General features: G+C 44.8%; 1 protein-coding gene and 5 non-coding genes across 11 annotated transcripts in view; 4 read left to right on the forward strand and 2 right to left on the reverse strand.

Annotated features, from left to right (window-relative positions):
• Positions 1-16,227, forward strand: part of LOC118291287 (partitioning defective 3 homolog) — a 289,475-nt gene that overhangs the window by 13,282 nt on the left and 259,966 nt on the right. The window lies entirely within an intron of this gene.
• On the reverse strand, positions 6,779-6,850 carry trnaw-cca. The gene has a single exon. It is a non-coding gene; the product is annotated as a tRNA-Trp (tRNA).
• trnae-cuc lies at positions 12,615-12,686 on the forward strand. Its single transcript has one exon. It is a non-coding gene; the product is annotated as a tRNA-Glu (tRNA).
• Positions 13,186-13,257, forward strand: trnae-cuc. Its single transcript has one exon. It is a non-coding gene; the product is annotated as a tRNA-Glu (tRNA).
• On the reverse strand, positions 14,086-14,157 carry trnaw-cca. Its single transcript has one exon. It is a non-coding gene; the product is annotated as a tRNA-Trp (tRNA).
• On the forward strand, positions 15,773-15,844 carry trnae-cuc. Its single transcript has one exon. It is a non-coding gene; the product is annotated as a tRNA-Glu (tRNA).

Genomic DNA, 16,227 nt, shown 5'->3' on the forward strand with positions numbered 1-16,227 from the left:
ACCATGAAATGGGGTCAGTCGGTACAGACTAGGCTGAAGTGCGGCTGAAAGACATGGGAACTATTTAAACTTGTAAGCATAGGTGGTCCCAGTGCATTCATGTGTTTGTCTTGACTTTTCTATGACGTCAATGTTCATTAAAACATAATATTTCCCCCATAAGTGACTTCTTAAATTGACTTTTCAGCTCATATTACTCATGTTGGGCGAAACAGGGACTGCTTTCTGTCTGCACTCTGGGAAGCCTATGGAGGAAAATTAACCAGTTATTCCGTATTTTAAATTTCTGCAGGACACTGACTCATGGTCTAGAGTATCATCCATCCTGCCCAGAAACAATTGAGAGACAATTGAAGCAGACTTGAAAACGTCATTAGAAATCATGGTTGTGTTATTCTATTCCTACTCGGATGAGAGCTACCGTACATTGATTGCACATGCGTTTTTGCTCGGCAGTTTTCTGCGGCGGTGAGGATGCTGAGTTGCCACTGACAGACCAGCCACCTCACACCCTATGATTATGGATGGGTAATGCTAGAGGGAAGTAGACATCCTCCAAGTAGCATCTGCTTCCTGCAGACAGATCCTTGCATTGATAGCTCACATGGACAGCTCCGGGTGAAGGAATGGAAATGCAGCTCACCTATTGCAATAGATTTCTAATGTGACTGCCTTTATTTGTTTCCTACATTTATAATCAGGAAAGTGGTCCAGACCTTCCACTTGTGAAGCAGTGCTGGATTCTGTTTGAAATATTTTACCTAATTAACATTCCACCTTATATACACAAGGAAATCTGTGGAGTTTCACATTAAGGTATATGTGTTAACGGCTGCTTTTCACTGGGTTTGTTTTTACATGATCCCTGTTTAAGAGAGGGACTGGTGCTGCAGGATTTTCTTTGCAGGAGGCTGATTGGCATCGGGTGTTAGGTTTCTTCGATCACATTACACCACGGAGTCACTGTGTACTATAATCCCTCTGAGGTGTTTGTGTGCGATTCTACTTGTATACTAATGACTTTGAAGGCCTCTACAAAGCAGCACTTTGTAAACACTCCATCTGTACAGCAGCATGTCTGTCAAACACGGCTACTTCCTTACAGATGCATGTTCCTTTTTGGGTATTTGTTAACAGCAGCCTGGCGAGAGAGTGCGCGGGTGTGTGTTTTACGAGTGTTTCTGTGTGTGTGTGTGCTGTCAGTTGTAGGTGAATGACCTGGTTGAGCCGGTTTCTGACACTCAGCGTCAACCCACAGTCTGTCAGACAAATAGATTTCCAAGCAGCCCTCCTCTTTGCAAATGACAGAGTGCCGTGAGCCACTCAAACTTTCATCACCTCGTTTCTTGTCTGTCGCCTGCAGCATTCCCATGAAAATTCCCAAACCGGCCCCTTCGGTTCTCAGGTGATCCAGGGACAGATTTTAGGTTGTTTGTAGATTTTTTTCTGTATAAGCTCAGTTTTGTAGCCAAAAGAGGAGATAACTTCACATTAAATATTGATCTTTTTGTAGGTTTTAGCAATATTACACCAACTTACATGTAATGATTTGCTGAGTTTCAAAAACAAGTCTTCACATTGAAAGTAATGAGCTGTCTTGGTTGAAATCCCTTGACGTTGACATGAACCAAACTGTTTCAAGTTCCTGCTTTTTTCCAAGTCTATCAGGAAAAAACGGTGGATTTAGAGGAAACAAAACTGGTTCTCCGACATTTTGAGGTGTTTGTCCTCTGCGTTGGCCTGCAGTCGTCTGGCAGTTCAGTTTAACTTGGAGGTAAACGCACACAAGCCCCAGTCTGCTCCTTCTGCTTCAAAGTATTTGGATCATCCCAGCATTGTTTACAGTGGGTCTCTTCACCTCTTCAACCATGCAAACAGAATGCATGGGAATCTCCCACCACCACCACCACCACCACCCACAGACTCCGAAGACAGGGGCCAAAAAATGGCCATTCCTCCTCTCCACTGGCTCTCTTCTCACAACAGGCCTTCAACACTGGTGGTCCTAAAGAGAGATTGATGGCGCCCCCCTCCATCACTCACTGACTTTAATGAGAACAGCCTCAGTGAAAGGACTGGACAGAGGGGGAGGCCGGGCACTGAGCAGTGAGGAGCCTGTTGGCACTCGAGCAAATACAAAGGCTTTTTATGTCAGATTGCATCTTAGACAGAAACCACGGAAAAGTTGGCTCACCTGTTGCAATTGTTCACTGCTGTCGTAGTGTGGCGTCATAGAAGGGAGGAGACATGAGACAAACAAGTTGCTATTTGGAATAAGCTGGACGCAGTAACATCACTGCTGTCACCATGAGAACAGAAGCGTCCACGTTCTTCCCATTAGTAGCTCTGAGATGGTTTGAACTGATCCAACAGATTTTTTGCTTTTTTCTCAGTTTAGCGGCGCCATGTCTTCATGCACAGCCCAAGAGAATGAGATGTATTGAGGTTGCTTTACATTACAGTCTTGTTTCAAGCATCAGCAGGTCCTGAGATGTGTGTGTGTGTGTGTGTGTGTGTGTGTGTGTGTGTGTGTGTGTGTGTGTGTGTGTGTGTGTGTGTGTGTGTGTGTGTGTGTGTGTGTGTGTGTGTGTGTGTGTGTGTGTGTGTGTGTGTGCGCGTGTGAAAATTTCAACTCTCCTTGGCGGAACTCTTCCTAATGCACTCGTCGATAAACACTGAGCTCATTAGATTTCACCTTGCAGCGCAGCCTCTGGTGCTTTCTCTCAACATCTTTTCTATTGTCTCTCAACCTCCTTCCCCCTCTCCACACCTCCTGTTCCTGTCCTCCCTCTCTTTCCCCACCCCTTTCTTTTTTTAAACTACCCTCAGTTAGATCCTCCCCACCCCCGTCTCCTGTATTCAGTTTTCTCTCGTCTTCTTGTTTTATTTTTTTTATGTCCCCATGTCTCCAGCTCTTTCTTCTTTCAAGTCTCTATTTCTTGTGGCTCACAGTTCATCTGTTGAGAGGAGACGCCACTGGGATATTCATACCTCATCTGTTTTTACATTTCAGATTTCACGTTGACATCACATCAGAGACATTTTTGCAAAACAGCAAAGAGCATGATGGCTGATCACGCTGAGACATGGGAATAGATTGGTGAAATACATTCTGAGACTTTGAAGGTTGCGTGGTTAGTCCATTAGCAGACAGGATAAAGTAGCAGAGAGGGCGTAGTATCCCGGAGTAAAGCAGCATGGAGACATGACAAACTCAATACTGTCCACAGCTTTACTGCTCAAGCTTTATATTTTCCAGCTGGTGCTCCTGTGGAGAAATGATCGTACCCGTGTGAACGTTTCTCATGCAAACCCTCTTTTGAGTGCACGTCTGGAATGGCACCGCTTTTCTCCTCACAGGCACTTCATCAGTTGTGGGTGGGTACCCTGGAAGTTAAATATAATGTTGTTATGTTTGGAGGACTCGGTTGCTATCACAAGGGCAACACAGGGAAACCGGGGCATTTACAAAGCTGAAACGCACAGAGGAAGCGTTCTGTTTCTCAGGTTAGGAAGTTGTCCTCCTTTCTGCACTCATATCCAATGGATAGTGAGTGGAATTATCAAAAGACGGGTCTAAATAACTGTGTCTCTTAGTGCTTAAAGTCATCTGCGGAGTTTTAAGCTTCGGGAGATGCATGCACATCTGTTAAAACTTTTACAAATATTTCTTTCTTACCAGACACATGTAAAAACCCCATGATTTGAGGGGGAAAGGGAAACAGCAGCATTGGTATCCCTCAGCTTGAATAACCCACCAGAATGTCACCACTGTCTTCCAGCATTCAGCTCCGTTACACTGCATTAGTCCAGATTCATGACATTGATGCAGGAAGTCTATTCCGGCGACGCTCTGCAAGCAAACACGTCTGCACACTTTCACCAGCAGGCTGCTGACAGTATGCGTTAGCCAGGTGTCTCTGTCAGCCTTCGGTTTCGCATGCAGCTCATGCTGCCAAGCTTCAAGACGGTGAGCAGGAAAGCGCTTGAGTTGCTTAGTGGCCATGTGTGTTTCGTCCCAACGCCGCTGTCGGAGTCGACACATGGGAGTTGCAACGACACAGAAGCAGATTGTATTCATCTGTGAATCAGCACCATTTTTAAAATAAACATGGTGGTTGATTAAATAGTTTCTCATGAGTGTGGGAGGGGATGATACAGTAATTCTCCATAATTCATAACGATCCCAATAAATCTGAGCAGACTTGGTGGTGTGTGTTCATTGAGATGGATTTCACAATGTCTCAAACCAAGACTAAATGAAAACGGGATTGAGTTTAATTGTGTTTGCTGAATGTTAATGTTTGTGTTTGCGTCACTGCTTGATGTTCGAAGAGTACAGGGAAGCCGATTCATTATCATACCACAGTAGTCAGCACTAATAGTGTACTCTGACCGTGAACGTGTGATGCGTGAGCGATCTCTATTTGAACAGGTCAATATGTTCTGTTCCAAAACAAAAACAGAAGATTTGGCAGCACATTAAGCCAGTGACACACTGATGATCATGCCATCATGTGATGAAACCTGCCGGTGACAATCCTGGCCTGGATTTTCAATTCATCTGAATAACGTCATGCTCTTTCCCATGTTTGCATGACAGATCATTTGGCTAAAAGAAATGCCATTGGTACTTGTTAATTGAGGTGTGAAGAGATGAGCGTTGCATCAGCTCACCCAGTATAGAAGACAATGACAAGAGAACAGAACTTGTTACCTCTGAAACTATTTCCTCTGTCAGTTTTACAGCAGACTGATTCATTTTCATAGTTTACAATGAAGTTCCAGCGAGGTTCATCCATCTGATGGGGATTGTTTGTGCTGAAGGGCACAATGTTTCATCATAAATGATGATAAATGTTAGAAAAGTGAATTAATTAGTTAGTAATTCGTAAATGAATCTAATTAGTAGAGGTTCAGAGGGCCTTCCAGTTTGAAACAGCAATCCTCGGTCCGATTTTCAAATTCCCTTCAGTCCCATTGGGTTTAGTGCGTTGAAGGTTGATTTGTACTGGCTAGGAAAACAGATTTTCTGGTTAAACTCTTCACCTGTTCCTCCCACAGAGGTTTTGAATTGTCCCTTGTCGTGTGAGATGTAACATGAGATATGACCTCAGTGCGATGCGAGGTAACTGGCTGCCCTCACTCCCTTTTCCTCTCTTTGTCAAGTCGGTCCATCTAATCTATTAAGCACATCCTTTGTCCTTGATCGTCTTCCCTTTTCTCCGTCTCACTTTCACTTGGGGGGTCCTCCTGCTTCCCTGCCCTTCTCACGTCCCTTCTATCCCCCCTTTCAACCTACATGGAAGTTTCCCACTGATGTTGCTTCTCTGCAGGCTCAAGTGCTTTTCCTATGTGTCGCCTGTTTCCTGTGCGGGGTCAATGAGCATTTCCCCAGCCATGGAGTCAACTCCTCCATCCCTCAGTGGGGGTTGCACAACGGCACGTGTGACAGTGATCCTGGTTGTTATGAACATGAAGCTCCCCTTTAAATGATTCCTCAGCTGTCCGTGACGCCCTTTGCTCCCTCTCCTTCACTGATGTTAGACTTGGCTGCGTTGAAATGGCTGAGTAGGAGTTCATGGTTGACCCCAATATTGCAGTTTCTGTTCTGTGGAGCACTAGGCTTAGAGGATGTCGAAAAACTCCTTATATTATTTCATAATGTGGTCCGCTCAGGAGAGCAAATGGGAAGCAGGTAACTCAAGCGGGCCTGCGCATGTACGGTACAGTTCTGCATATAATAAATCCTGCTAATACAGCGCGGCACAGCGTGGCACGGCGGTATTTGTGAACCCCCGGGCTTTTCGATCCATCCCGATGGATATTTTCAGTTTTCTTCACCTGGCAAGTTCACTCTGTCGGCTTCTTTCACAGTTCCTCCCCCCGGTGTATTGGCCTTTGTAAACCTTTGCTCGGTGCCCTTCGTGTTTTTTCTTCCCGCGGTTGTAAAAACACAGACCCAGATTCTCCAGAGACGTTTCACCGTAAGTAGAACTGTCACTTCCAGGCTCATGTTGAAATGTGACAGTCCTCACACGCGCAATTCTTCTTCCATTTTACATTGTCAGCTCTTGTCCACGCAATCACTTGTTATCACCAGATAATGGATGTGTTTGAGAGCGGAACTCAGTTTGAGCTTTGGCAAAGCATAAACACAGTGTACCAGAATATACTGCGCTCAGCTCCTTACAAATACAAGCACACATCTGGGCTTTCTTTCCCCCTTTCCTCCTTCTCCGTAGACAGCTTTCTCTCCCTTTGTTTACATCTCGTGTATTTTTGAGTCCGTTGCTTTACTGTTACTCCGTGGCTCGGAGTTTCAGACGTCAGTGTTTGTGGATTTTGGATGTTTGCCCCGGTGATCGTTTGGAAAGAGGCTTCCATAGCTCTCTCTCTTCTCACCCCTTCCCTGTTCTGTCTGTCTGTTTGTCTGTGCTTGTCTTTTTCCCTGACAACGATTCAGAAGTTGCTGTTACATTGGAAACTTCTTTAGAAGAAAACGTGGGTTGTTTTTCCTTCCCATGACTGTAAAATGCCTTTGGCAACTACCATTTATCATATAATCCATTATATTTCGAAATAATGAATGGTTTCGTTAATGACCAATGCTACATGATCTAAGTTGATTGTGTTGTTAACTGGGTGATCAAACACATTTTGACATCACATTGACACAAGTCGTGTCATTCCTTATTCTATACCTTTTTTTTATGAACAGTATCCCCTTCACCAGCCTGGCTGTTGTCCCGAGTGACATTCATTCATTGTAAAACGCTGACCCCGACGTGATTTGAACACGCAACCTTCTGATCTGGAGTCAGACGCGCTACCGTTGCGCCACGAGGTCCTGTTATTTATGAATGAGACACATGATGTTGAACGTTTATAAGTAATTGCCATCATTTTCCTCTTCAATGGAAAGGACCTAGTCGGCATTCGAGGATTTCATGACAGAACCTCTCAAGGCCTTCAGCGAACATGTGCAAAAGTCCAGGAATCTCAAAAAATGTCACATGTACATGTAGTAGATATTTAAATAGTTACCCTGGTCAAGGGGGAGGAGACTGGTGGCATGCAGCTGCAAGTGGCTTCCTTGACATTCAGTCGTGTTGTCACCTGGTCCGACCGCTCTGCGTTTCCATGGCAGAGCTGCAAACTGTCTGTCAACCCCCTCCAGCTTTCTGCGTTCTATCCAACTGTCATGCATAATGTGTGACTGAGCTGCATGACTTTAGTCTGCGCTGACTCAATAAAGGACTTACAGCATGCTACCTTGAAGTGGCCGTTTGAAAGCAACCAGAAGTCGAGAATGCTGAAACAACATGAACAAGGTGGTAAATATAGAAGGGCAGGTTTTTCTGTGATCTGTGAAGTCACCACACTGTCTACCCACAGTGTGTTTCATCTCAAAGTGTATCTTTAAATAGTCTTAATACATCAGCAATTATATTACTCACCATAATAAATGGGTTATATTTATATTCTGAGAAGCCAGGCAGTGGGTGGACTGTAGGTTGGCTGTGATGAATCAAATTTCCAAGACTTCTTTTTTTTGGAAAAACCTAGTGCACAGCGCACCTGCAGGTTATTACCGCGGTGTGGGCCTGCGGTTGGGCAGTGCAGTATGTTTCTTTGGCTGTGTCGCAGCAGTGACATGACACGTCGAGCACACAGAGTGGACCAGCGAGCTTCATTTGTCACCGAAAGGAGACAGGTTTAATTTCCCCTGCGATGTATGTCGTACCAGATGTGTGTGAAAGTGGTAAGAGCACCTGAGCTTGTTTTGTGCCCTGCAGTTGTAGTACAGATGTGGTGAGTCTCAACACGTGGGACCAAAGAGTTGCCACTCCCTTCTGCTGCTCTTTGCAGGCCTGGGAATCTCGATTTCTGCCTCACACATGTTGTTCTTCAACACACACACACACACACACACTCACTCGATGAAGTGTGGGAGAGGCTTTCATGGTCACACATTCTGCTGCTTCTCCACAAACCGTAATCAACACACGTCTCACTACGAGCAGGTTCTGTACGTCAGGGTGTCTGGACTGAACATGTTCTTTAAGATGATATTACATGGTCACCAACCGGAATTATACATGTTATTACTTCTCATAATTGTGGTAGTACTTCAGAATTGAATACAACCTGAGTACGTCCTAGTGGTGTATCGATTCTGCAAATCCATAATTTGGTTCAGACCTCAATTTTGAGGCCATGGATTCTTTCATACCTTGGCTTTTTGGGATATAGTCGTTTGCAATCTTCACTCTCAGAGCAAAGCTTGAAAACCATTTGGACATTTTTTCAGGAAACTTCACTTTTTTGTTAGTCAGGTAGTGAAGTGGTGCCCTGTGATATTTTGAGTTATAGGAGAAAAATGAAACAACTTTCTTTGATTGTGATTGCAGCAAATGTTCTGCTCTTTCAGGGTTTGTGGGTGCTGGGGTTGATATGTCATCTCCTGAAGACTCTTGTTAAAACTCAGGGTTATTATCCATCTTGAGCGAATTAGTTCACCGCAGGCATCATCACTCAAACATGATTGGACCAAAATGGTCACATGACACGTGCAGTCTGACGACAATAAAATAGATGTAATAAAGGATGTAGCAAAAACTTACTTGCCCTAACTTGAAATAGAATAATTTACAAGTGCTTTTGTTGTTAATTGCTGAAGGAAAATATTAGTAAAATACTTAGAGTTCAGTGGGTTGTGGCATCATTGTTCTATCGTCCTGAATGGGGCTTGTGGACACTTGTATTGGCAATTCCGTCTTGGTTTTGGAAGTATTACAGCCCCTTTTCTGCCTGGTAACTGTGCATCTCCTGACTGACTCAAGTCTATACCAGTTGCCACAGATGCCGCATGATTGTAGCTGTAGTTTTGACCATTTGTCTGCAGGAACACTGACATTAAACAGGACACAATATGCAGCACATAATGATGTTTGTTCCACATTTAGATCCCGGGGAACCTCCTTCTCGTCCACAAACTCAAATCCTACAAAACACTGTTGGGTCCTCCCTGTGTTCTCCACATCTGCAGTTTGTGTATGTGTGTGTGTGTGTGTGTGTGTGTCTGTGTCCTGACATCTCCACTGTGGGTTATCTTGTTTGTGGTGATTCGCCCTGCGCTCACTGCTCCTCTTGGCTCAGTCAGAGGTCCCATCTGGCAAACATAACCCCTGTGCTCATGTAATAATAAACAAAAGTGTGCCGAAATTGTGCTGACTGCTGCCTCTGTAAGTAGACAAAGAGTCGTGCAGTGCTCAAACAGTTAAACTGAATCAGCCGGCGTTAACATGCAGCAGTTTGGAGTCAATGTTGGACAGTGCTACAGTAGAAATTGACTGGCTAAGCAGTATTTTCTTTGCTACTGTAGTAATCACAGGGGTTTATTCCATGGCTCAGTTATAATTGTGAATGTTGGTGTGACACTCATTGTTCTCTTCTTTCTGTCATGATGTAATTGTCTGTACACCTGTATTGCTGCGTATTGGCACCGGCACGTCTGCAATTGTTATTGTCATACCTCAATCAACCTTAATCCTTCTCAGCGTATTATGACACACTGATGGTGAATGATGAGTAACTATTGATGCCCTTTAAAAATCTGTCACCACCTGCTCTCCAGTCTACATCCATCTAATAGAAATCACGTCTGCACCAAACCGGACTCTTCCTCTTCCCGGGTCCCAGGCTGAGCAGATGGCCTGCATGGGACGTCTCCCTCAGGGTCTGAGACTAAAACGCCCTTTGAGTAACGCGACACCTTCACCCTCTGTCAGTTGAATTCGAAACACAAGTGTTTGAAACGGACAGACTCATCATTAATGGGCCTTAAGGAAACTGTCCTTTTGCCTCCTGGCATCCACAGGGGGGTCAGAGGTCAGGGTCGACAGGGGAACTGTGTCCTGTTAGCATAAGAACTCGGTGTCTTGCAAAAGACGCATCAGTGTAGCAACTGAGATCGAGTAATGTTCAACATTTTGACTTCAGCTTCATGCTTGTAATTACATATAAAACTAGATGCTGTTTTTGTTATCAATGCATGCCTGTTGACCAACCGTATTTCAAAAAGTGTCTGATGCCAATTAACATGGTGCTGAAAACAAGTTAAGGAAATAACATTTTTAAAGAGCTTTAAATCCCAGTACGACTTTCTTTCATACACGCCGCTTTATTGTTATTATTATTCTTTGTTTCATCATCTTTCATGCCTCTTGCTCTCTGGCACATTCCGTCTGAAGTTTTCCTCTTAAATTGGCTTAATGATGTATCATTATGAAAAGAGCTCAATGAGATCCTCGTGTGATAATGTCTGTTTTAATTTGTTGCTGAAACCTTCATCGCAGCAGTGGTTCCACCTCACGCTGAGCCATGAGGCAGCATGTCTGGCCTGTGTGGACACAGACACACACACACACACACACACACACACACACACACACTCCCAGACGACCTGCTTTTTTTTATCCAGAACAGATGCTCAGCTTTCCACTCATCATACAAATCCCCGACTCAGGCCGATCACACAGCGGGGCGACGGCTTCAGACGTTCATCCAAGCACACAACTCACAACTCACAACAAAATCTGAAATCTTGGAAAATCAGGTGTCACTTGTGTGAACGATGGCTGTGCCTTTGACTTGTCGTGACAGGACTTTTCCAGAGACACCGGAGAATTGTTGATCTTGTTGTTTTCTGCTCTGGCCCAGTGTGTGTGTGTGTGTGTGTGGGTGTGGCAGATATTTGGAGGGTCGCGAGGTCAAGACGCTGCAGGACTGGCTCTGTGTTTGACAGGCTGGCCGGAATCACCAGCTCCATCCCTCGCTAACCGCTTTGGCACCAGTACTGCCACTGTGCTGCAGTGCACAGGATGGGGAGATGTGAACTGTTGGCCAAAGGAAATAGATCATTTTATCCTTTCACTGCAAACATATCCAACTTACAAAGCCATGAATCTACTTATGTTTCTTTGTAGAAGGGTTTTCACCAATCGTGTGGGAACTTTGGCTTGTTTCAAAGTTGTTTCTTTTGAGCTTTTGGATTAGCATGATGGTGCAGTTCTGCCAAAAAGTATTACTGGATTGTAAACATGATTAATGTGCTCCTATGAATGTGCAACATACAGGTGTGTGCAGAGCTGCGTGTTATAACATGAGAGGAGATACACATTTATCAAACATGCAAAAAAAAGCTTCAAGTGATCCATAGTAGAATATCTTTTTATTCATTTTTAATAATTTAATTCAAGGACTAAGGTGCAGTCTGTGGATGAGCTGTGTGCGTGTGCAGCAAGGTGTCATGTTTCTCTCAGTGTTGTCCTTTGCAGGCTGCGGTTGCATTGGGCAGACAGGGCATCAATAATGCACCTACACGCAGATATACTGTACTTCACCCACAGAATGGGACTGTGAGGTTCTACTGGGAAGCGACTGTTACACCCTCGAGGGACATTCAGTCTATTTTAAGTGCGATAAAACAAACCCAAGGCACTGAACCAAACTGGAAAATCAACTGCTGTTGAGGCAAGAGTTCGTCTCACCCCAGATGTATGATGTCAACCAGCTTTCTGTTTGCTACGTGTCAGCGACAGGTGTGCAGGATCCAAATCGTGAGCGGAGAACAAAAGGCAGAAATCCTGCACACTGTCCTTGTATGCTTTGTAAAAGATTGTAACAGGGCGTGGCTTTTATAAACCCCCAGTAATTAGGTCTTCATGAAATCGCCGTGTAAAGCTTTGGAGGGAAATTGTGACTAGATGAGCACTGTCGCTGTAACAGAGCTGCCTAAAATTCTGAATTTTTATGTGTTAGGACCAATAATATTATCTGTTTAAAGATAATTAGCAATAGTTAAAATGTCAGTATATATATTTATACATATACAGAAAAAAAAACCTTCCCAAAGATGCACAAGTAAATTTGAGCACTACATGTGACCTTATTGTGTAAGAAGCAGTAGACTTCTACTTCTATTTTGCATTTAGCTTTTTACTTTGTCCTGGTAGCACTTTGGCAAAGATACAATGACACACTTGTGTTTATGACTCACAGTAGAAAATAATACACTCCATAAATCACAGCCATTGATGTGCTGCAGAGTGAAAACTCTAAAAGTGGGAGGTTGAAAGGTTGAACTACTGGGTTGAGCTGACGGTTTCCAGGGAGGCCTGTACTGCCAGAGGTCAGAGGTCACAGACTAATGGTGATCTCTGAGCTCTGAGCTTGCAGGCAGTGAAAGTCTGGAGATGTGGCAACCTCTTTAAACGACTTGGTGTTTATCTTTTCATTTTCACACCGTTCTCTCTGGATCGTGTCATCACTTGATTTTTCCTCTCAGTGCCAATGGGATAGCTATGGTGAAATGGCAAATGTGTCCTGATATTCCTGTTCAGACACACTGCAACGTGAGACAGAATACTGATTCATTTGTGTTCCTGCTCGCACCTGCTACAGGCAGATAAACCATGCTCCGCTCCGTTTGTTGGCTACAGGGACTTCTTGATCACACCTTGTAAAACATTTAAATGTGAAAGTATTTTAATTTATAGCAAACCGGTTCTGTAGACATGAGTTCTGTCCTGTAAATGGGTCTTTTCATGTCCCTGGTGGTCTAGTGGTTAGGATTCGGCGCTCTCACCGCCGCGGCCCGGGTTCGATTCCCGGTCAGGGAACTTCTTTCCCTGTTTCCCCCATGATGACCAATAATCAAAGTATTTCACAGCCAAGTCATTAGTTCCTTTGAAACAGTGATAGCATGAAGAACAGATGACTTACAGTAAGACTGTGGTTATTGTTCCTTTGTAAATGAAACCGCAAAGTGCCGACTCACTCTCTAATTATAGACACCGACACTTTGAGGAATTGAATTGTGATCAAGTGTTACAATTATCTAGTAATGGAAAGCTTTGTCTTTTCACTCTAGACTATGTATGAGACTTGATTGCGCTTGAACGGACATAAGCTGCTTTGAGACATTGGCTCTGAAATCCAGACATTTTTCAGACATGTTCAGGAGGGGCCGTATGTGACAACGCAAATGTCTTGCCACTTGCCAGCGCCCTAGTTACATTTCCGGAAAATTGCCAAAGTTAACCAATGTAAGAATACAGCTGGAAAATCTCAGGGAGCGGTTGGGTCGATTTCCTCTCTCCTGCAACTGCACTTTACGTGTCCCTGGTGGTCTAGTGGTCAGGATTCGGCGCTCTCACCGCCGCGGCCCGGGTTCGATTCCCGGTCAGGGAACTGCTTTCCCTATTCCCCCATGATGACCAATAATCAAAGTATTCAACAACCATTTCATTAGTCCCCTTGAAACAGTGATAGCATAAAGAAGAACAGTGTTTGTGATGGGGCTGGGCGATATGGCTGAAAACTGTATCACGATATAAGTGTTTCTTATCGGTCGACCGATAATTATTGATAATATTTATGATCTAAGAAACACAAACACGAGCCAACGAGGCGGCGCAACCAAACGTGATACTGTTACATGATTGGCTATTAGGCGTGTCACTCCATACGTTGCTAGGTACCAGAGGACGAGTGCCGGCGTATCTGGCGGCCGGCGTAGCTAGACTCTTTGCTCCGGTTTCGTCCAACAAGGAAAAAAAATGATCGAAACGTTCTACCGAACGCATTTTCTATTGATGTTGATTACGTGTCTATCGCGATACATATCGTTATCGTTTCATCGCCCAGCCCGTAGTTTGTGATATTCATCAGTAATTCAGTTTACAAAACAGACTGTGTTTATACTGTTTTAGGAAGATAAGAGACAAGGTCACATTTCACCTGTACTCTTTTTGTTTCGTCTGTGAAACTGCATCGTCATTCTTGAATCACCTCCAAATGCTGGACATTCCCCACCGGGCTGGCTAATGGCAAACATGTCCGTGTGTTGGCTTTGCTAGATCCCACAATTGTGACTGGCATTTCCCTTTCCGCCCTCATTCATCTGTGTGTCTTACGAAGGCATTCCACTTTCTTAATCTATTCCTGTGACTTGCCTGGATTGTTATTCATAACGCGGCGGCGAACGGCAGTGAGGTTCATCAGACATTCAAAACACACTGACCCCGACGTGATTTGAACACGCAACCTTCTGATCTGGAGTCAGACGCGCTACCGTTGCGCCACGAGGTCCTGGGGAGTGAGGAGGGGGACGCCGCGCGCCTCGCGTTACCCCGCCGGGAACAGCGACACGTGCAGGAGCTAGTGCGGCAGTCGTAAAACACACACCGGCACATGTGCTCTCTTTCTCGCACACACTTTCCTTTTGGCACCCTCCTCCCTCGCCCGGTTTCCTCCAGGGCCCCAGTCTTTGTGTGGTCTTTGACGGAGACGGGCAACCCCATGCACTCCGGTACAAAGACTCACATAATGGGGTGAAGGGAGCTATTGTCTGGGCTTGTGTTGCAAGTGTGTGTGTGTGTGTGTGTGTGTGTGTGTGTGACACACACACAGAGAGAACAGTTACCTGTCTGTGTCCTCTCACCTTCTACGCTGGATCCGATAAGCGGACACCTGATCGGACTATGGTGCCGGTGTGTCACTCACTAGGTCAGCGGGGCAGCGGACAATACTCACTGGCGCACCCACCCTGCGCGTTTGCACAAAAGTCTTTAAACCCTCGCAGATCTTTTTTTCTTGTGTGTGTGTGTGTGTGTGTGTGTGTGTGTGTGTGTCAACCCCATGGGCGTAGCCGCTCCGTTTGCTTCACTTTTACCTCGTGAAAGTGAGACCAAGCACGCTGTCGCATCTGGCAACGCTGCATGAAGACAATTCAAGCTACTTTTGCACTTTATTGTGAAATTCATCTCCCCTTTTCTCAGACTCTCGACTCCAGTGACAGCTTTCTTAAAGACTGAAGAATCCTTTGTTATGTAATGGCGCAACTGCATTGAGATCTTAGTTGTAGCGATGCTTGGTTATAAAGTTCTCGCTGCATCTATCAAGTATCATATCGTGTCAACATATCTCATGGTTTGATCGTGCATTTCCTAGTTCCATGATGAAATTCTGCAGCGCTCTGTTAGGTCTAATGTTGCCGTTGTTCGGGAGGTGTGTGTTGTGGCTAACGCTTCACGTAACATTTTGTACCTGACCTGAGAAAGTTCGGCGCGGGGGTGAAAAGTTACATTTCGCAAGACACTGGTGTAACTTTAGAGTCTTGATAATCCCTCATCCAACACATCCAACACAGGTTAGACTCGTTCCTACAGGTCTTCAACGAACCCTCTTCCTGTTTGGAAGATGACTTGCAGTAAGACAGGACAGAGATATGTTCTTCTCACACTTTGAGACATACGTGGCTCAAAGTGTCTGTCAAAGCTACACATGAGAATTGTTCTTGTCGGATCAGTTTTCTTCCTGTGGTTATCGTTCCTTTGTAAATGAAACCGCAAAGTGCCGACTCACTCTGTAATTATAGACACCGACACTTTGAGGAATTGAATTGGGATCAAGTGTTACAATGGTCCAGTGATGGAAAGCTTTGTCTTTTCACTCTAGACTATGTATGAGACTTGATTGCGCTTGAACAGACATAAGCTGCTTTGCGACATTGGCTCTGAAATCCAGACATTTTTCAGACATGTTCAGGAGGGGCCGTATGTGACAACGCAAATGTCTTGCCACTTGCCAGCGCCCTAGTTACATTTCCGGAAATTGCCAAAGTGAACCAATGTAAGAATACAGCTGGAAAATCTCAGGGAGCGGTTGGGTCGATTTCATCTCTCCTGCAACTGCACTTTACGTGTCCCTGGTGGTCTAGTGGTTAGGATTCGGCGCTCTCACCGCCGCGGCCCGGGTTCGATTCCCGGTCAGGGAACTTCTTTACCTGTTTGATAATAGAATATCCTATTAACAAGCATTTCAGCAGTGCCTTTTGGGACCATCTTGCGAGTTGCCGCCCCCCTGGTTCAATTTATGTAAGAATACAGCTGGAAAATCTCAATGAGCGATTGGATTTGTCGATGACTGGAAACATGAACTCTGCTTTCAGCAGGGGGATTAGCGTCACATCCTGCCCCCTGCATGCTCTACCCGGACGTCACAGAATGTTCCCGAAACGTTCCTGCTGGTGTGAACACGGTTTACAGACATGCTGCATGGATCTGATCTCAGGTGTTATGATAAAAACCTCTTGCCGCGGAGAAATGCAGATGCAGAGATAAAAAAAAAAAAAAAAAAAAAAGGTCTGAATGCTCCACG

This window comes from Scophthalmus maximus, chromosome 21 (genome assembly GCF_022379125.1).
Source record: "Scophthalmus maximus strain ysfricsl-2021 chromosome 21, ASM2237912v1, whole genome shotgun sequence".
Taxonomy (NCBI): Eukaryota; Metazoa; Chordata; class Actinopteri; order Pleuronectiformes; family Scophthalmidae; genus Scophthalmus; species Scophthalmus maximus.